The sequence below is a fragment of the Leptosomus discolor genome, chromosome 13 (genome assembly GCF_034619465.1).
Source record: "Leptosomus discolor isolate bLepDis1 chromosome 13, bLepDis1.hap2, whole genome shotgun sequence".
NCBI lineage: Eukaryota > Metazoa > Chordata > Aves > Leptosomiformes > Leptosomidae > Leptosomus > Leptosomus discolor.
Genome location: NC_141403.1, coordinates 12,036,682 through 12,056,772, shown reverse-complemented (window position 1 = coordinate 12,056,772; position 20,091 = coordinate 12,036,682).

Here is a 20,091-nt window from a genome sequence, read left to right as displayed (position 1 = left end):
AAGCACTAACTGTTCCAAGGCGGTATGCTGTAGAATACATAGCGCCTCCCCTTCCCCTGTCTGGCATTTTAATATCTGTGGCAAATGTAATTGCCTTTTATTCTGTATTCCTGTAAATAATAACACATATTTTACTTACAGATAAGGATGTATCCTCCTTAGACTATTTGGAACATTGAGTCAGTTACTGATATTTAACATTTTTTAACATTTGGCCATTTTTAAGCTTTAGTGTTCATATTCTTCTCCATTTCCTCTTATAGTTAAACAGAAATGAATTCTTTCTAATGCCTGCAAATGGGAAAGCTGCACAGTTAATACATCTTCTAGGTACATCAGCTGCAGGCAAAACTGGGTCTTACACGTGTAATCTATATTTGTTACTGGGACTCTGTTCAACAGTAAAACAATTTATTGTGTCAAATTGGACTGAATATCACTTTCAGGGGACTTTTACAGCTTTTATTGTTAAAAACTTTCCTCTGTAAGATTTCAGTTTTCATTTTGATTGTATAAGCTTTCTTTACAAAATATACCCTGCTGTGGTCTTTCATTTAAGCAGAGAAAACGGGTCTTGATGAAGTTGAGCAGAATTACATGTGTGACACCAAGGTGCCTGCTCTGCTAATAGCAAATATCATCTTCTTAATATCACATACATTATGCTGCCCTCTGTTAACTTAGCATTTGTAAAAATATCCCCTTCAGGCACAAATCTCACCTTCAGTCTGAGACTGACACACGTCTCCGACACCTTGCTGTTGGGCTGATGGCCAGCGGATGATGCCTTTTACTTGTAGAGATGTTACATGGACTTCAAATCCGTTGCACTGTTTCCCTCAAACTGCAGACTGTTTGGCTGACTACTATACACTTATAGAGGGCTCCTGAATAGGTTTATGATATAAAATATAAGCTTTTGTAAATAGTTCTTTAAGAATACCACAGGTACCCTTTAAACAGAGATGAGCCATTTGTTTGTGCTTTGATATGGAAGAGCTGCACTCAGTGCAGACTGAGTAGGACTGTAGGACCTAAAAGCTGTGTTCCAGTGACACTGTAAAATTAATCCATCCCTAATTGTGGAGTATCTGTCCTAACTCCACCAATAATAGCAACTTATTTTTTTCTTTTTTTTTTGCTTTCTTTTTATCCTCAATTGCAATTTTTAATTTTCCAGAATTGTGATCTCATGAAAATAACATGTGTTACTGACTCAGTTCATAGGGGCATGGTGCAAAGTTTTCAGCCTGCTACTAGCTCTTATCTACCAGTGTTTTCTCATTACATCATCTGCAAGCAGACATGGTGCTGTTTTCTCAATGCAACCCTTGATACTGAAAGACATCAGTCATCAAATAAATCAACAGTGTTTTAAGAACCTGTTGGGAGACTGGTAAATGCTTCCCCATCATCTAGATTGTTAGAAAAAAAAGGTTATTCAGTAGACTTCAAACACCCCTTTAAGATGAAGACCTCATTATGGAGAGATTATTGCTTGTATAACCTGCAAGTTGAATCACTGTAACTAGATTTTTGTTCTGTTTTGTTTGTTTATTTTTTGTGGAGCTGGGCACATTCTCTAGAAATCCATCCACTTTATAGTACTATTTTAGGTGCTAATCCATAAAACTGCCAGAGCTGATATGTGAGACCAGGTTAACAGGTATTGCATCACTCTTCTTCTCACAAAAATAATAGTAGTAAAGATAAGCCAAGGTTTCCACCATTGAGTATAATCTAATATTTACTTGCCAGAATAAGTCAGGCTGAGCAGACACCTGCAAATACAGAGGACAAAACTGAATTTACCCAGATATGATCTGTTTATCTGTTCATCCTGTGCAAAGGTTGATGCTACCAAGAGTAGTTTACAAGCCGATACACAGCTGCATCTGGCCCTTGCCAACAAGTGGGATTAGTATGAAGAACCACCTGAGTTATCAACAAAAGTCTGTGAAAACTGTTTATTCAGAACTTGGCGAGCGCTGATGGATTAATGCTTTTTAAAAAGGCGCTATGACTTCATCTAGGTAAAACAGTTACCAAGTTGAGGAGTTTATGTTTTATTTAGTGTAAGATGTACCATAATTTGTTTATACCAACCAGCAGTCGTAATATCAGATGACTTTTAAAATAAATGCTTTGTCCTCTAATGGTCAGCTCAATCTAAGAAAAAACACCTAAGAAAAACCTAGTGGATATGCTAAATCCATTTATTAACATATATCTTACCTGTTTGGAAGTACTCTTGTAACTTCAGTTTAGGATCAGTGGCAGCACAAGCGTATACAGGGCTTTAAGAAAGTTACATTTCACTGAGCATATTTTTACCTAGAGGCATTTACTTAATGGAGCTATTTATTTCAGAGTCAATATTCCTCGTCTTTGTTGTTTCATTGGACTCTACAGATTCCTGCAAATAATTAACGTCAGTGAGCCCTAAGGAGAGGAGCAAAACTATCTAGAGTCTCCTTTACGATAAATCATTTAATGGCTTTTGACAGTGACAACTTCCTTGGAGAAATGTTGTTTTAGAATACTTGTTTTGTATTTTTGTTTCACATTCAAATTGATATTCTTTTTACTTTTGCTGCAAAGAAAGCTACCACTTTCTGAACAAGCTGACAGAATGTGAATCTCATTCAAGGCTGACAACACCCTTTACTGTTCAAAATGCATGTCAACGCATGTCAACCGGGATAGCACTTTATTAAATTCTTTCATCTAACCTTCCTCCCAGCTACTTCCCTTTAAACAGATGCCTTTTAAATGCTCTGTAGTTAATGCTAAACTGATCTGGTTAGAGAAGAGGAAGAGATCTTGACATGAGCGATACCACAACACTCTTTTCTCCAAAGTTGAATCAAATAACCTGTGAAAAGTATTTTCTACTGTCTATTTTTGTAGCCTTACACCTCGACATCCGAAGACAGTGAGCAGAAAGTGTAACCTGGATGTTAATCAAAATGACCTGTACATCAATATCCAAAGCTGATTACCAACCTGAATAGGTATTACAAGCAGTAAAGAAGAAATACAGTTCAACAGAAGAATCACACTCAGATGCTAATGCTAAAATGCAGGAACTGAAAGGAATGCATTTAATTCATTCAAATTAAATTATTTTGGATGAACTCTTACATTAAAGTTTTACTCGTTCTTACTAGAACACAGTACTGCAGAGCTCACTGAGACATGGGTCCATAAGATGCTTTCAGATATATAATTACTCACATTGTTCATTACTAGATAGATTTCTAATAGTGTTGTTTACCCCATTATACACTCAGAGCGCATTAGTGTTCTCAGGCAATACCAAAGCTATGTGCCTTCACACGTAGAAACATTTTTCTTATTCCCTAGGGTGGATAGTCTGGATTATTGTGCAGGTAAAGGTAAAGCCAAGGCAGAAAATCTCAGCTCAGATGTTCAGGGTCAGGTCACATTTCCAAGGGTAGGAATAACTCTCGTACCCTCAGGACATAGACAGTTGAGGTTTCACTGCTCTAGTGCATGTGAAACGCACCTGCCTGAAAGCGAGGTTTTACTATTGATTTGGTTTAGAAAATTTACAACGGTTATTAAGCTGACTTTTTCAAAGAAGAAAAAGAAACAACTGTAATTCTTTGTTCTGTATGTGCAGAGTAGCAGTCATACACTGTCCTCATAACAGTAGTCTGGCACAAAACCAGCCTAGTTTTGTTGTGGGCTTACAGCCAAACATTTTGTGCAGGCTAACAATAGAAAATGATTTCATAGGCACAGGGTCTGCCCTGAGCTCACCCAGAGGCTTGAAGTCATTCGCGTGAGCTCCCTGTTCTTTCCCCCTTGTGCCCTTCACTGACATCCAGAACACAAATGTTCTTGACTAAATTCGATATTTATGTGAAGCTCTCTCTTGCCTGCAACTGACAGATTTCCAGTGTCTTCAAGTACTTAACTACAACCCCAGTATGAACAATTGGAATTCTGGAACCCAACATAATCAACATACCATGCATTCGCCAAATGTGATAAAAATATGTTAGCTTCTTCAAAATGGACATATTAATTTTCTGTGTTCAAGGGCGTACCACTTTTAAATGAGGTTTACCCTTTGGATTTCAAGTAAACGTAGTGAAAATGTTGGGTGCCATGAAAAGCCCTTCTAAAACTTTTGTTTTCCCCTGACAACACACGTGCATGGATGCAGCGATGAGTCACAGAGGTCTCAGTTCTCAGACCTGACTGGGAGGTGTTACTGAGACTTACTTTCCTCAATTCAAGAAAAATAACATGGAAAGTGAGATTTCCCAGCTGTTAAAGCACTAGGCAAGGACTCAATGAATGGGTATTAAAATGTGATAACCTGATAGAAACTGCCTTTTTCATGTGTCACAACCCTTCTTCACCGCTCCCTGATTCCAGGAGCTGTGCACTGCCCAGCTGGAGCTAAGGCTCCAAGGGAAACTTCTCACAGAATCGCAGACTGGTTTGGGTGGAAGGGACCTTAAAGACCATCCAGTGCCACCCCCTTGCCATGGGCAGGGACACCTTCCACCAGACTAGGTTGCTCCCAGCCCCATCCAGCCTGGCCTTGAGTACTGCCAGGGAGGGGGCAGCCACAGCTGCTCTGGGCAATCTGTGCCTGTGCCTCACCATCCCCATGGTTATTTCAGGATCCAGCCAGGCACTTGCTATGTATAGTAGGTTCAGATATCTAAAGCAAAAGGAGAATCCTTTTCCATCATGCTCTTTCACAAATTCATTTACCCATTTGAATTTCCTGTGTCAGGAGTGGAGAAGTAGCACACAGTATGTATTTTACACAGCCAATGGCAAAATGAAAATTTCAAATTCTTAAAAAGAGGGCAATGCAAACTTTTCAAGATTGGCTATCAGATCCAAGAGGAACCTAATAAAGCTTTTTTTCAAAGCTTTGTGTTGTTGGGGGTTTGTATGCTTGTTTAGGGAGGTTTGGGGGGTGGGTTTTGCTTTAAATATGCCTCTTCCAATGAACCTGGAAAATCCTGAATTATGACAGCTTCCCCTTTAAGGGACAACTTCAGCCTCCCAAAATAGTTCTGCTTTTAGCAGATAAGGGTGTCACTTTTATAATAATGTTTCATAGATAGTATTTCCTTCCCAATGCAATTTCTTTGGCTAAATCTATAGAAACAAGGAAGAGTTAGCAATGAACTGTGCCCCAGTGTGTGAGAGCTAAATTGTTTCCTACCTGATTTGGTAACAAAGAAAGACTGAAACCATGACTAGGTGTCTTAAATGTATACCTAACACAGATATGAGATTAGTCTTAATAAGTGGGTATGTTTTATCGCCTCAGATTTTCAGAATTAACCTGTAAGGCCTACTTGGAGAATTTTGTGTACTCTTCCTTCCCTTTTCATTTGTCTTTCAGTTAAGGAAAGGAAAAAGTAAATTTCCATAGCACATTAGCTTCTTCTTTGTAAGTTTTCCTTTTAGCATGTTGCTTGTTTTTCTCTCTTCTCCATTTCTAGTATTTATTTAGCTTCACCTCAATGAGAAGATCTTAACTTCAAGGGGCAGAAATGGATGGGTGAACTGGTAATTGTAACTTGTTTTGCATGCCACAAGTTTTTCTCTTGTTTCAGTTACCCAGCATGATTTTTGCATATTCATATTGCCTTTTGCACAGCACTGGTTTAGTAATTCACACACATTTGTAATATACTCCACAGTTTTCAGTAAGCACTGCTATTTATAGAAACAGTTCATGCTAAGCCTTTGGAATTACTGTGAAACATAAAAGGTTGTGGTTTTTCAAATATTACTTTGAGCAATGGTTATTTTCCCCTGAAACTGGAACAACTAAATGTGCTTTCAGATATGATGTCCCAGTTTCCTCATTCATCTTGAAAACTATCAGGAGGGATCAGTGATGAACGCATAGAGTGGAAGGCAAAAACTCTGCTCATTTTCTTTATGGACTGAGAAACACTCCTTAAAGTTGCAGAATCGTGCTTGTAGTGTATCTCAGAGGGAAAAAGATTAGATTCCAAGGAAAGTGAAAAAGAGTTATACACGAAAAATGTTCCTTTTACACCCATATGATACATATGGTGAAAAAAGATAATGTATATATTTATAATTATATTTACAAACACAATATACATTTGATTTGAATGCGCTTTATCTAAAGGTTTTGCTCAAATGACACTAAATTCTCAGCTGTGGATGTGGTGAACTTGGCACAGGAAGGAAAACAATATATGTTACAGATTTAATTGAGCACTCTTTCTTGAACACTGCAGGACTGTTGTGAGAGTTTTATCAACTTTGAATCCCATAAGTCATGAGTTTTCTGGTGCTGTATATGGATATTCTCTGTCCCTGCCTGAGGTACATAAGATGTGAGCTTCCCCCAGCGACTCATAATCCGTTGTCACCAAAATGCCCAGACCAACTAGGTCTTGGAAATAAGGCTTGCCTTCCCCAGGCATCTTCAGTCACTCTGGCTGAAGATGAAATTCTTTTAGGTTTGCATTTAATTATTTCAAGAATTTGTGGCAGGTAAGACACGTACAGGCACTTTACTCATACTTGAAAGCAAACTGCTGTCAGACTACATGTCAGACTGCATGAGAAGTGTTGGACAAAAACAATAAACAATGAAACACCCTTCGCTGTCTTAGTGGTCTCATTGCCCTGAAGTGTTCTGAGATAGTTCTGGGAGCATACTCTTATGTATCCTCTGCATTTCAAGGGTTCTGTAAAATCACATAACTGTACTTGTACCCCTGTCATGCCTGGTCATTTAATTAAGCCAGAGTAGCATTCTACCTCAAGACCACAATTTCCCAAACACATGAAATCAATCATTCTCCTTTCCTTTACAAATCTTCCTCTGTGAGTTTGTGGTTTTTACTCATTTTTTTCCTGTTTCGCCAGTAACGTGTTTTTGTCATTCTCTGTGTTACAAATTTTCACTGCTCAAGATCCAACCCCACAAAAGTTATATTCCTGCTGAGACAGATATTGCAATAATCCCTTTGAGAGCACACTGACTCCCAAGGGCATCACCATTGCCTGATGAGAACACAGGCATGATGATCTCTTTGTTCCTGGCCCAAGAAAGATTTGTTTCAGCTTCTCTTTGACAGCAGGAGCTTCCACATTTGCTGAAACATTCAACGATACAACAGGTAAAAAGAAAATGAATGGAACTTCAAAGCCTGCATCTGACCAAATAAACTGTGCTGGCATATTGGTCTTGTTTGATTTGCTTGGAGAGTAATGGGTGAGCTGAAGTTTTGATCGCTGGGTGCTTCATCCTCAGATGCTCGGGCTGCATGGAATTTATTGTGTCAAAATATGCCCTCCTGGCACAACTCATTCCTGGCCATTCAAAGTACAAATTAGGCAGCTAGATTTGTTTTGTTTAAGGGAGTTTCAATATTTTCCTGCTTATCACAAAATCCAATAGCCAGAAGAGGAAACTTTGTGTTGGAAATCAGCCTCGTTACTTACACTGACAATAATTAAACATTGAAACGCTATAATCAATGTGCTGTTGAACTCTGTCTCTGTGAGTCTTTAAATTAAAACTTAAGAATCTTTCTAAAAGAAATGTTACAACTCCACTAGATGTAATCTGTGCTCACATACTACAATACAAAGTAGCAATGTAAAGCCTTAAGATAGATGTAAGAATTATGGGAGAAAATCTGTCACCTTTGCAATTCAAAAGGTTAGATTGAGTGACCAAAACATCTAATCTACTGTCTGGAAACTGATTACAGAATAAGGATGCCTTGCCATTTCTTTTCAACCTGGTCAGTCTTACCTTTGAAGAGAGCTGTAAAAACGACTGCAGAAGAAGACCTCTACACCATGAAATAAGCCTTTATTTGAAGAGAATGGGAGCCGCTACCAAGATTGACCTTAAAATAGCTTTTTACCAAGAGTGAATAACTGCAATGCTGAGATATCTTCACTGAAAAAGTGGTATGCATAAGAACATTTTTAATTCATCCAGCTTTCTTCTCGCTATTGATTTTTAGCTAGTTACATTTTTAGTTGTATAAATTTACTTTATTCCTGCCTGACTTGTATAAGTATCAGGTTTTAAGTTCCTGAATAGTTATTTCTTCCTTCAGGAAAGCATCATAGTCTTCTTTGTGCGTGTGTGTTTGTTTGTGCCTAATAAAGGTCTCATGCAAGAGTAACTAACTATGAAATTACTTTCTGAAATAGCAATTGTATGCAAGAGAAAATAGCTTTATAATGGAAGAAAAGATCAAAATTATACTCAGCTCCTCTGTTACTGTCTCTGCTGTTCATTTTGACAATGAGAGAAACTTGACTTTTCTCTACATGAAGAACAGAGGACCCCAGAAGGGTTCCAAGGATTCCAAGGATTTAACTGCAGCAGACATCTTGGGAACCCAGACATGTCTAAACTTGAAGAAACCAATTAAGGTGAATGTTGCTCTTCAGGACAGTCAAAGAAAAATGATTGGATCATAGAATTATAGAATGATTCAGGTTGGAAAAGATCTTTGAGGTCATCAAGTCCAACATGTTATGAATGGTTAGTCGTTATGAACAACATGGTATCCAGCAAATTGGTATCACAATGTTGAGAAATGTGGTTTAAAGCATGGACTGTAGCTGCTTTGAAATTCAATTCTTGATTCTGAGACTGGTGCCTATCATTCAGCTGCTCCTGCTTCAATACAAAATCCAAACACTGCAGCTCAAATAATGACACAAGGTATATTAGGACAATACTGTACACACTGCGCTTTAAAAAATGGAAGGTATCTCTATGCTGAGTTAATATTATTATCCAGATTAAACAAGTAAAAGGGAAAAATGAGAGACAAGCAGATGCAGTTGCGACAGTGTCAAAGAAGAATGCAAATCTCCTTCTTATATTACTAATTTATTTTGTATTCAGGATTTAGAACTTACTGACGAATCTTTTTGTCACATCATCCGTCATAGCCTGGCACTGGAGAGAAGGGAGACAGAAAAATTAAAAACCTGCTTGTTATTGTAAACTAAAGAGCATGAACAACATCCATCAAAGACAGACAGATGGAAGATAAAAAAGTGTTAGCCAGAGCCAAGTGATCTATGTTGATTTTCTTTTAAACATGTATTAAAACGCTCTAAATGCAGATTCACTGTCTTTTACTAAATATTTATTGTTATTTCTTTTACTGTGGACTGGAAACTGCAAACAGTGATAAATTAATTGTAAAGGTTTGTAATTTTACTTTCTCTTTTACAACTGCATTTACATCTTCTGCTGGAGTGTTATTTTTTAGCTCTGAACTAGCAGAGTTGCATCCTATATCAGCTGTTAAGTAAGATGTTCTTTCCTTTTCTTTGCTGAGCAAGTCACAGGACAAGGCATCTGTCGTTAGTGGAGGACAGATACTGCACAAGGGACCTGATACAAAGCTCGCTGCTGCAGCGGAAGTCTTTTCATTGATTCAGTAGGCTTTAGATCACGCTAGAGATCAGCTCCTGTGTACCCCCCAAACCATAAATATCTGGGCTTTTCCTTACAAGGAAATGGAGCTATTTACTTCTCAAGAGGTAGTATGAATGCCAGTCTATTTCCAAATTGGAGATAATGCAACTGTACCTCAGATTATGTAGTATCAAAATATATACCAGGATGACTGGTCCTTGAGGATAAAATCGCCAGATGTAATAGTTATGACAGCAGTGCTACTGGGCCTGAGACAGGAAGTGCAAGGAAGGGGCGAGAGTATAAAGACTGTGCTCTGACACACAATGCACAGTGGGAAGCCTCTAACAAAGGAAACCTGATTGTGCACAAAACAAAATTCAAAGGGCTTTGCTGAGAGGCAACTTGAGTAACTACCTGGCAATTACACCAACAAAGCTGAAGGGAATGGAAGGGCCTCTTTTGGCTACAGGGGAAAAAAGAAATAAATGTTTTTGAGGAACTTCACAACTAGAGCAGAGAAGGAAAATAATTAAGAGGTTTCAGGAGGGTAAGTTGAAGTCAAAGAAAGCATCATGAGCTTAGCCCATGTGCATGCTAATGAAAGGCAGGGGGACTACGTGAAAACAAAAATGAAGAGACGTGTGAGGAAATTACATTCATTTTAGTCTAAAGCAATGTGATAAACCTACCAAGGAGGAAAAAAAAAAATCTTTGTAAAGTAATATATTTAGAATTAGTTTTAACCGAGCAGGAAAAAGATCTATACGTCAACACAGGCAGCGTGTTGAATTTGGTTTCTCAAGGCAAATAAGTGTTCAGAAAAGCTAATAATTTTTTATTCCATTACGAGAGGGTAGAGAATTATATGAGAAAGTGTGCTAGCATAAGTTGACCCTCATTTTCAGTATAGGACTGATTATTACTACATTATTCCAGTTTTGTGTCAGCAAAGCTCCATTAAAATTCTGTACTATCACAGATAGCCAGCTGACTGCATTATAATTTATTTGCAGAAAAAGAGTTCATCTCTCAGCAAAAGCATATCTGTTGCTGGCATAGTATCCTCTGTAAGAGACTCCTACCTCTGCAGTTGTCTGTTCTGCGAGGTCAAGAATCATCCCTTCAGCTCCTTTATAAGCTGAAAAACATGGGCCCTGTGAGAAACTCCAAGATCCCTGTTTCTGCACCGGGCCCTCAGGGCTGTGCTAGAATGAATATTCATGTATTAACCCCACTTAGCTTTGGGCATCTGATTTAGAAGTTGGCAGGCTCTTAGGTTCTTTACTGAGTGTTGAAACATCCTCTGAGAAGTATGTTACCATATTGAGAGGCAAAGCTTGATTTTCAGGCACTTGAGGTAGATGTATAAAGTTAGACCTTAAGTTATGTCTCTATGTGGCACTGCCACCTCAAATTTCCCTGTTATCCTTTCCAGACTAATATCCTAGTGCTGCAGTTACACAGGCAACTGAGATGGCTTAATAGCTTGCTGCCTTTGAAAGGAAGATAGCAATATACTGCTCCCCTACCTCTGCTGCTTCCATATTTCTCTCTGTACAACGCTTCTCAACCTTGAACCATCACAAGCATTTCCTGTGCAGCAAATCAATTCAATAAACAAAATCTGGCTGAAAAAAAACCCACAAAAATACAAGAGAAGCGAGTAATTTTGTGTTGTTATGGCAAGTCGAATGAGTTTATCAACCCCTTGCTTTCACAGGCTCTGATGTGCATTTGCCTTCAAGAGCTGATGTGTCAGAGAAGACTCAAGAGAAGTGGGATTGCTGAACAGAGACGAGAGCAGATATGAAATGGGAAAGGAGGAGCTGGAGAGGAGAGGGGAAAGATTAGGGGAGGAAGAATAGGGAGATACCTCAACCCCTTTAAGCAGCAGAGAACAGTTAGGTTGTATCAATTGTCTCATTGAGCTGCATCCAGAGAAAAAATAAAATCTTTTTGTATGTCATAGGCAATGGCTTTATTTTCTCTCACTTTCACTATTTAATATGGGGTAATTTTGGTTAAATGACTACATAGGTAACACACTTTATTTACTATGGAAGTTCCCATTTCCCAATTTTTAAAACACTTATCTACCAACAGAAGGAAGTCTGAATTGTGCTTATGTTTAATCACTAATTCCAAACAACAGAACTTAAAGATAAGTATCTCCACTGCCTCCTGAAATGAATGGCATTTGCTAGTTTTCTTGAGAACTGAATTTTGTTTTAGTTATGCTACTGGGTTTAAAGGAAGTACACTGCAGTAACAGATCTCCAACCAGCAAGACTGACACAGATAGAAGCCTGTAGCAAACATATTCATATACTAATAAAATAGAAGAAATCTACTTTTCTCTGCCTAAACATGTCGCCCTTCTCTGTGTGGAACTTGTTTTGTTCATTTCTCTTGTGACTCTAAAAGATAAATGGAAAAAAGTCCGAGTTCTTTTTCTACGGAAATGTAAACTCAGGCTCTAATTTTCATTTTGATCTTAACTTCATGCATATTTGCAGCTGGAGATTTCTCACTAGAGCTAGTGAGCACCTTCAGTTTGAGCTGGCTGGCCCATGTGGTGTTCTGAGTTCAAAATCAAGAGTTCAGTTGTTGTGTGCTGCTATTGTGAACACTGTGCAGTGACTTTGCAAAGGCATTCGCTTAAGTGTGAAAACTTGAGTTAACATCACTGTGAAACCAAGAGCTTGGGAAAAGGAGTAACCTTGAAATTACCCTAAACTGTAACACCCACTGTGGGCCTCAGCAGGGCATTGCAATAGTCAAAAAATCAGTAGAGAACCTCAGCAGAATGCCTTAATCCAGACGTAAGTCTAACCCCAGAAGAATTTTTTTTTTCTGAATATATTTAATTCTCAGACTCTTTGATGAAGTTCCCAAAAAATGCTAGTTCTGATGATGGATTTCCTGATGGAAACTTCCTTCCTAGGAATTGAGCTCTTACAATCACTGCAGTCATTTCATTTGTGTTATGGAAGAGATACTCTGAAAAGTGTAAGTATCTCTTGATCTGAGTTAGATAGGGATCAATGCACTACAGATTAAAATCTTTCCACATATTGGGGTGAAGTGGTATTTTCAGTCACACAAAATGAAATGTTGGGTTTTTTTAAATTACTGGTATATTTAAAGCATGTTTTATTCTGCAAACGGATTTCAGAAGACTAAGTAATGAATTCTGATATTGCATAGAACTAGTAGCTCTTTACTAGTTGCTTTGTATGTTGAAGAATAAAAATCTGTGTACAGTGGGAACTCGATACGAGGCAATTCACTGCTTACGGTTTTAACTGACCTGATTATGCAGTTAGAAAGGTAGATCTATGGGAATACAGTTGAGAAAACACATCCTGTACCCCCATGATTACAGAACATTCTTCAAATTTCAAGAAGTGCACCAAAGTCAAGCTTTCCAGTTTATGAAAGGAACTGATACATGTCAGTGAGAGATTTTGAATCTGAAGAACATTTTATAGCATTAAGGAACCAGGAGTAAATAGAAAATTGGAGCATGGTTCATATAAAAGATAATAAAACCAAAGAACAAGGTTCAAGGAAATGAGAATAAAGGAGTATAAATGAGTTCAAGAGATTCCTAGGATACAATTGTTTCTCAACAAGGAAGAGATTGATGGATATGATGAAAAGGTGAGAAGCTGAATTGTGGGAATAAGATAAACCTAGGGGGAAAAAAAAAAAGTACACATGCTGAGCTGCTTGGGCACTTTGTATTTCAAAAGTATCTCATGTTCACTAACCTCTGATAGAATTCTTTATCAGTTTGATTTGATCATACTGCAGGGTGCACTGTGGCAGACTTTTGCCAGAGCTGCCCATTGCTTCAATGAGAGCTGTCAGCTAGAAAGTGCGATGCTGACTTTAATTATTTCCCTTGAAATATGGAGCCCTATTGTGTATATTGCGTATTATTTTTCAATAAGATTCAAGCCTTCGAGAAAGCCATATGTGGCCAAGTTTGCTGAGGCAGTCCTAGGTTTTTGTATGATATTTTAGGAGACATTTTCTCTTTTTACAGGAAGTTTAATGTGGCTTGGTTTTCATTTTGGCACTCAAGATGTCCAGGATGTAGCAACTACTACATGTTTGTTCAAGTCACATCATCACCCTGGTAAAACGGTGTTGTACACCATCTGTGTGTAGTTGTTGTGACAGCTGCTGTTTGAAGACAAGCTTGCAGGTTTGCTCAATGAGTTGGCAACCTGGCCTAAAAATAATTAACAAGAGAAGAAAAATTTGTGCAAAACCTTTCTTGCTGTCCATCAAGAATAGGTGAGAGGTGGAAGTGAACACATGATCTGTTCTTTCTCTTCTTACTTCCTTCACTTTTTGAAAGGCAGCTATGGTTCCTCTGTCTTTGCTCAGCAGGTCCCAGTGCTCTAACCAGGTGTTCTCTACACTGGTGGGAGCCGATGAAAGTTCAAAACTTGCATGCCAAACGACAAAGTTAGTAATCTAAATAGATAGTGCTGAAAAGCATAGGCTTGCTTTTGCTTTTTGAAATATTCTTTGTTTTCTAAGCTCAATCTCCTGCTGTTTTCATCTGGAACAGCAGCAGGCCCATAAAAATGTCACTTATGTCTAATTATATAGACTGTTTTGTCTGATTTCAATTGTCATATGTTCTGTGAGGGTATTCATACACTCTTAAACTTAGAGACTTCTTGTTCTTTTCAGTTACAGAAGTAACAGAGGCCACAGCTAAAACCAAGAGAAATTTTGGCAAAGGAAATTAGAGAACACTGTTTATCTGTGTCTCCACTCTATAATTTGTTTTCTTCTGCTTTATTTATATTCCCGTCCAGACTCAGTCGTGATGTTAAATGAATAAATTGATACCTGAACCTGGGAAAGTCGAAGTGCACTGTCTGTCTGTCTGTTTGTTTGTTTGTTTGAAAACAAGCATCCCAAGATTTATAAATCATCCCACCCTTCTGAATCTATTCAGTCTGGCTAAGACGTGAACTCTCTTTCCTGAAAGGAACTTTGTATGTATTTTGTGAGCTCTCTCTGGAAACACAGAGAGGAAAATACTCCTCTCAGGTTGGATTTGCATTCACACTGTGCTGAGCACTGTGGCTGTGATCCAGCAAGGCATTTAAGGTTATTTTGTCTTTAAGCACAGTCCCATTGAAGTTAGTACCATGATCCATGTACTTAAATTTAAACTCATAGTTGAGTGCTTTGCTGGATCACAGCCAAAGTACTCAGTACCTTACAGGACTGAACTCATTCTCTTCTTTGGCACTGGCCTAAGGCAAGATACAGAGAGATGTGTGAATATATGTTCTTTATAGTGTGGAGGTTAAATACTGTATTATTCTCAGGATTACTTCATATTCCATTCAATAAAAGACATTCTCCAGTTTCTTAAAGCTCTTGCCAGTTGTACTGAATGTGAGGACATTACAATTCCAAAAGAGTCTAACCTAGACTGTCACTCTCCTTTCTTGTTTTGATCTTGCTGAATTTTATAACTCAGGAAATCCAGGTCAAGTTGGTCTTCTGAATGAAGATAATTTGTTAACACACGTTTAAATCCCTGCAATGTTCTGCTGACAAAGGCTAACTTAGTACGCAGCAGATTCAATACATCTCCCGTGATGGTATACATTTTAAATGAAAGTGCATTTTACAGTTTGGACTAACTTGAGCCATTTGGGGCTGATTGAATGTCAAGTGCTTCAGGCAGTCAAAGTTAAATATTTCTGTACAAGTTTGTTTAAAGCTGGTTTGGATAGTGAGCCCTACCATTCCTCTCAATATACAGACATGTCTTGAACATTTCTACCTCAGAAAATATGTACTACACTGTAGAAACCATAGCTGACATCTGCTGAGGGGTGTTATTGACTTGGCAAGATGTTTAATGTGTGGAATATTCATAGCTGTAAGAGTTATGAAATTAATTCAATTAGAAAAGAAGAAAACTGCTCAAAGTTTGCACAAAATACGGGGGTCTTGGAGGGGGTTTGGTTTTTTGTTTGTTTTGTATTTGTGGGGTTTTGTAACTTTCAAACATATGCCAAAGGTACACAGCGCACTGTCTCCACCAGATTAAACCAACTATAATTCCTATAAATGAAATTAATTTATTACCAAAAACAATTTTTATTGTCTGTATCACAGAATATTTAAAGGTGATCTCAAATCAGTCTAATGTGAATAAATTTGGCTGTAAACGTGGATTCACTTGAGAAGTGCTTTTCTCCTCCTCTTTCTTTGTGTGGGTTTTTTTTTTTCCTCTTGAGTGTCTTTTTTCAAATTTAAAGTCCATATTCCTTATCTGAATACCAGCTAATCAGACTTTTTATCTGCACAGACTAATGGTACATTCCAAGTATTATTTACTTGATTATAAAGCCTGGTTTGATGTGATACAATCACTTTTCTGTTCTCAATGACTCACTGAATGATGACATTACTCAGAATTCCATTTAGATGATGCAAATGACCTAATCAGCTTGTCTTCTGCCATGGCAATAACTGAACTCAAATGTCAAAGCAAACTTAGTAAACAAAATCTCCCTTTTATGTAGCTATGGGAAGCTTTGGAATATTAGCTGTGGAAACTGTTTTGTTTCTTTCACTTACGTGACACAGATATACCAATCCATAATCATTTTATATACTGGCACTTCAGGATTTTCTACTCTAAGAAAAGAAGTATGAAAAAATGCATAACAAATAAGTCAAATGACACTAAATTAAAACTACAATACAGTTATTTTGTTTTGATTTCTGTAATAAACTATGTCTTAATTCAAAATCTGATGAAAATTTTCAGTGAAACAAATATTTCTCTTCTGCTTATTCAAGTGCTGCTCTGTTTCCTCTGTTCCTTTTTCTACCTGTATAAAATATCTGAGTCAAGCAAATTATGAATTAGCATCAGTATAGTATTAGTAGAAATAACCAGAGTAGCTCAAGGTTATTTGTATCACATACTGTGATATGTGTCACGCAGATACATCAAAATTAACTTTGGCTTGGTAGCAGTTTAGTTTTGACAGCATTGAGATTCCTGGGAAACAGCTCCCTGTAGCTATCACTGAGCTTGCTGGACCAGGTACTTTATCCAGTGTTCAAAGTATCTAGTGAAAAATAGACAAATAATAGTTACATGTCCTGCTCTCATATCTTGGTTACAATACAGGCTTCCACAAAATTATCCCCTGAAAAGGTGAACATAGTCTTCCAGGTTGTCTCAGGTACATAGAGGTTCTTTTCCAAAAGCAAAAGTTTGACACTTCAACCCAGTCCTTGCTTGCACACTGATTTTGTGGCATCATAACAAAAAGTCTTGACAAGTAGTGGTGAAATGCCGCCAACTAGACTTTCCAACTATTCTATTTTTTTCTCAATATCGTTCTTAGTTAACTGTAAATGAAATTTGATTGTTTTGAGGGAGTTCTTATGCTGAGGCGATGCTAATTACAGAGACAAGCGAAAGTAGATATCGGTGTTAGTAGCGGTTCATCACAAGTGACCTCACCTTCCAGGTTGTCTGTACTTTTGATTTTAGGCAGATTCACGTGTGCCAGAGGACATAATGCTCTTGCTGTAGTAAGATTATGCTCCTGACATATTACATATCTTCTTTTAAGATGAAGATAAGACTGAAGTTTGGTGATCGGCAACAGAAATCATATTTGAAATTCCTTGAAGGAAATCAAAAGTACCTGATGCATGACATCTATGGCACTGGTGTGATAGATATTTTCCTTCTTTTTTTGGATAGTAAACCTATAGATATCAGTGTCTGTAAGAAACATTATAGATTCTTGTTAAAAACATTCACTATTGGAGAGTCTGTGGCTTGGCAGTGCTCTCCTACTTCATGTCAGTGAATCTGAAGTTATTTTTCTGTAAGCAATGACTGCCAACAAGGAGTTTCTTATAGACATCATATTATCTACTGTACCCAAGCATATGAATCTAACATGGAGTTAGAAGCTTCAAATTTGAATTCATAGCTTTTCTTCAGTCAGTTCAATGAATTGGTTAGGGACAGGTGTGAAACTCTGATTTCTAAGTTCATGAAAGTTTGTGATTTTCTTCAAGAATTAAGGTAACAGCAATTAAAGAGGAATAAATAGTGAACATAGGGAACCAAATAAAATTTGAAGTAGAACTATGTTGGCTTTGGCTTTGTTTACATCACAGCAGTGGTTTTTTCATACAGTTATAAAAATCACATATTAAATGTTAAAGGGTTAATAGACTGATTCATTATTTTGCTATAAAAGCTATCCCCAAAACGTATGAAAAATATTTTCTATACTGTGGAGTTACTCCACAAATTTAGAAGTTGTATACTAACTTAAGCACTGTATTTATACCTTTGATTGGACTGTATCTTCCAGTTACAGTTGTCAGTCCCGTTTATTAACTTCTACTTACAGTCAGCAGCCCAAGTTCACAAAGTGCATTTATTGCTATGTATACATATGTGTGGAAGGATATCTACGAAATAAGGGGCATGTGAACAATCCAGCCTTTCCAGAGAATCTGAGCTGGGACGTACCGGAACTGCTGAAAGTATAAACAACTTCCAGTGCAGGGGGCATGAACATCTTACAGGTGCAGGAAAAGAGGCAGCCACCATTAATGATGCAGTTTTAATTTCTTGAAGAAGATGGGTGTGAATATTTGTGAACATGACTTGAACATGACTTGCAACGTGGCCGATCAGGTTGGACTATGGGCCGTTATTTGCGATGAAGCCAATCAGTATTTATTGGGTGTAGTCGAGGGTTATAAATTGCACTGGAAACACGGAAATAAAGGTTCACTTGTTAGATCACATTGATTGTGTCAGTGTCCTCACTCAGCTCCCACACATATGTTTATGTACACACGCATATATGAAATAATATTGGTTTTCTTTAGTATAAAAAGTCACCCAAAACCATTCTGAAACATTGAAAGCATGATAAAATCTATTAAATACAGTTCATTTAAAATGCATTGTATAATTTAAAGATGAACAGCCTCACTATTGTTTATTGCAGCTGTGGTCTTCTAACTATCTATATTATTTCCTGCCCTCTTTTTTCTCTCAATTTTATCTGAAATACAGAATCATAGAATGTATTGGGTTGGAAGGGACCTCTAAAGGTCATCTAGTCCAACCCCCCTACAGTAAGCAGGGACATCTCTAACAAGGTCAGGTTGCTCAGAGCCCCATCAAGCCTGACCTTGAATATCCCCAGGGTTGGGGCTTCCACTACCTCTCTGGTCAACCTGTTCCAGTGATCTACCACCCGCATATTAAGGAACTTTTTCCGAATGTCCAATCTAAATCTACCCTTTTCAAGCTTAAAACCATTATCCCCAGTCCTATTGCTACATGCCCTTGTGAGCAGTTCTTCTCCTGCCTTCTTACAGCCCCCTTTCAGCACTGGAAGGCCTCTCTAAGGTCTCCCCGGAGCCTTCTCTTCTCAATCTGAACAACCTCAACTCTCTCAGCCTGTCTTCATAGAGGAGGTTCTCCAGTCCCCTGATCATTTTCATGGCCTCCTCCAGACATGCTTGAGCAGGTCCACTCCCTTCTTGAGTTGGGAGCCCCAGAGCTGGACGCAGCCCTGCAGGGGAGGTCTCACCAGAGCAGAACAGAGGGGCAGAATCCCCTCCCTCAACCTGTTGGCCACGCTTCTCTGGATGCAGCCCAGGATATGATTGCCCTTCTGGGCTGCAACTGTGCACTGATGGCTCGTGTCCAGCTTTTCATCCACCAGTACCCCCAAGTCTTTTTCCACAGTGTTACTCTCTAGCATGTCCTCTCCCAGCCCATAATGATACTGGCAGTTGCCCAAGCCCAGGTGCAGGACCTGCACTTGGTCTTGTTGAACCTCATGAGGTCCACCTGTACCCACCTTTCCAGCCTATCCAGGTCCTTCTGGATGGCATCCAGTCCCACTGGCACATAGACTGGACCACCCAACTTGGTGTCATTGGCAAACTTGCTGAGGGTGCACTCAATGCCACTGTCAATATCATTAATGAAGATACTGAACATCACTGGTCCCAGTATGGATTCCTGAGGGACACTACTTGTCACTGTTTTCCATCTGGACATCGAGCCGTTGACCACTACTCTCTGGATGCGACTACCTAGCCGATTCCCTATCCACTGAAGAGTTCACCCATCGAACCCGTGTCTCTCCAACTTAGAGAGAAGGATGTTGTGGGGAACTGTGTCAAAGGCCTTGCAGAAATCCAGATAGATGGCATCCGTAGCTCTTCCTTTGTCCACTGATGCAGTCACTCCACTGTAGAAAGCCACTAGGTTGGTTACGCAGGACTTGCCCCTAGTAAAGCCATGTTGACTGTCTTGTATCACCTCTCTGCCCTTCATGTGCCTTAGCATATCTTCTAGGAGGACCTGTTCCATGATCTTCCTGGGCACAGAGGTGAGGCCAACAGGTTGGTAGTTCCCAGGGTCCTACTTTCTACCCTTTTAAAAATGAGTGCAATGTTTCCTTTCTTCCAGTCACTAGGGACTTCACCTGACTGCCATGACTTTTCAAATGTCATGGAGAGTGGCTTGGCAACTGCATCAGCCAGTTCCCTCAGGACTCTGTGATGCATCTTGTCAGGTCCCATGG